General features: G+C 33.9%; 1 long non-coding RNA gene across 1 annotated transcript; it reads left to right on the plus strand.

Annotated features, from left to right (window-relative positions):
• Window positions 1-231: 231 nt before the first annotated feature.
• On the plus strand, window positions 232-789 carry LOC106083824 (uncharacterized). The gene is made up of 3 exons (XR_001220715.2): window positions 232-345; window positions 406-434; window positions 545-789. It is a non-coding gene; the product is annotated as an uncharacterized LOC106083824 (long non-coding RNA).
• Window positions 790-2,521: the final 1,732 nt, after the last annotated feature.

A 2,521-nucleotide genomic window follows, 5' to 3' on the forward strand; every position in this document is an offset into this window, starting at 1 on the left:
AAAATAGGCCATCTCCGCTCCGCTCCATGCTCCACTTCGAATCGCTGGTTTTATAGCTCTTCTCCGAATTAGATCACTAATATTCTTGCATAAGATTGTTGTCAAACGAAACCCCAATCATAACTTGCTAGATCCAGAAGAGGGAGAAAGTAAAATTCCCTTTAAACGACGTAGCCTGACATATGAGTGGCAATAATTTCTTTATTATTTCCATTTTACTTCAATTTTTGATTTAAAATTATAATTATTATTATCAATTAAATTAATTTAAACTTTAACAATATTGTACAGGCATTGAATAAAACGCAATATTCAATTTCAAAGGCCCCATGACGAATACTGCTCGTAACAATTTCACATCAATAAATTGTTTGAAAAATTATTTATTATTAACACTTTAAGCAGGAAACCCAAGAAGTCATATTGCAGACAAGGTAATACTTAGAAAGGACCCTTATCTCCTAAGAAATTTTTGGGCACACGCTCATCAGGTACAAGTAAATACGGATTAATATCATTATTTTCCTTGGTCTTTTTCTTAAAGGGCGCGTGCGCAAAGACACGTTCCATCAAAAAACCAAAAGAGGGAGGAATGCATGGTGAGAAAAACAAAATATTTGTTTGTTTAATTACATGGACTAACATCAACCTATAACATGGAATCCGCTGTCTAAATCTTTTCATTGTTGTTTTCCTTTAGCAATAAACCTATAAAAGACCATTTTTTACAGGCAGCTGTTGCCTTAAGAGGATTATTAATGCTTGCGCGATGTGTGCGCTTAAAAAATATCCCAATTTTTGTGCTGTTTTTAGTTTTAAATGACACTTTTTTCAATTGCAAAAAAACTGTCAATTTGGAAGAAAAATCGATCATTTATAATTTTATTTGCTACTGATGTAGGTCACTGATACAACGCAATTTATGTGCTCATCCTTAATGGCCGTCACACAGGGATCGTGCGCTTGTGACCCACATGTGACCGGGCGTCCGACCCAACGACACGCCAAACAATGCAGGTCAGCAACGGTTGTTAAAAGGGTTCACAACCCCTTTAACGTTCTCGTAATGGGACCAATTTTTGCGTTTGTTTTCTAATCGCCTTTTTGGGTTAAAATCCCAAAAAAATTTTACTTTTTGAAAAAAAAAAAACAAAAGAATTTGCGATTTTTTTTGTTTTAGTCCAACACAAGAGAAAATGTAATTAATAAATGCGATTTTTTCACCCAAATGATGTTCCGTATCCATTGTTGGGGTGTACTGTGTCTTTTTATTTTCTTTTGGATTTTACACTCGTTGCAGAATGCAATGACGCATAGCGAATGTCGGAAACCTTTATTTACTCAGTGGCCTAGCAGTCAGGCAGAAAGGATGGTATGTCAAGAACTTTATTGAATGCTGATTGCGTTTGTGTGTCGATGACCCTTTTTCGCATGGATTACACATCATTTAAGGGTTTGAAAATTTAATGGCAATTTGGGCTTCACAAATTTTTCTACAATTTTTGCCGAATTTTCCATTTTTCATGTTTTTTTCTATAATATTTTTGTTGTTGTTATTTTCGCACTATGCTCGTACGTATTGTTTTGCAAAATGTTAAGAATTTCTAAACGAAAAATTGAAAATGTAACCCATTCACATGGTAAGAAAGGATTCTGAAGCTCTGCCGTGAGGTGGTGGAAAATTCTGAAATAAATGCTACACTATTTTCTGGGAATATCAAAACATTTACTGCATAATTCTTTAAAGTGGTACAGTTTATGGGTGATAGATATTTAGAAGGATGACTTGGTGATAGTACATAGTAGATGGGAAACAACACTCAACCGCAAATTTATTCCTATGCGCATGTACAGTGTACGCAAGTCTGTTTAGCTCCGTTCGGTTGACGCATTGTTGTTATTTTACAATACATAGGTTCTTCAATTAGTTGATTGTTCGGGGTTTACTCCTCTTCATACACAATTTAGTATATTCAACTGTGCTAGTGTGGCCATCACTGTAATAGTACCAAATAAAAGCGTGTTAAGTACGCTAAGGCCGTATCTTGTATACCCTCCATCATGTATCGCATTTATGAAGTTCTTTTCGCGTTTTTTCTTTTTAGACTAGAAAAGGAAACTAGGAGGTCATAAAAAGATTTTAAATGGGGGTTTTTATCTAGTTTAAGACGAATTAATACCTAGCTCAATGAGTACATGCAGAGAAATTTGTAAGTAGAAACAGTAAAGATGCAGTGGAAACAGCAAAGAAAGTCTGCTTAAAAATGGACAACAGTATTTTTTCCATACAATAGCAAACATAATTTGCTGTACTCAAAAGGGAAAAGGGAGACTGTAGCCTAAGAATGCTAAAAATTAAAAACTTAATGTATATAGCGTATAATTTTTTCTAATTTTCTCCAATTTGATACTTCTTTAAAGGACTGATATAACAGCGAACAAAATAGTTACTAAAATCAAATTTGTGATATTAAACAATTATTATTTAATAAAATGTCACATTATGAAGTTCAAACATTTG

Source organism: Stomoxys calcitrans, chromosome 1 (assembly GCF_963082655.1).
Source record: "Stomoxys calcitrans chromosome 1, idStoCalc2.1, whole genome shotgun sequence".
NCBI lineage: Eukaryota > Metazoa > Arthropoda > Insecta > Diptera > Muscidae > Stomoxys > Stomoxys calcitrans.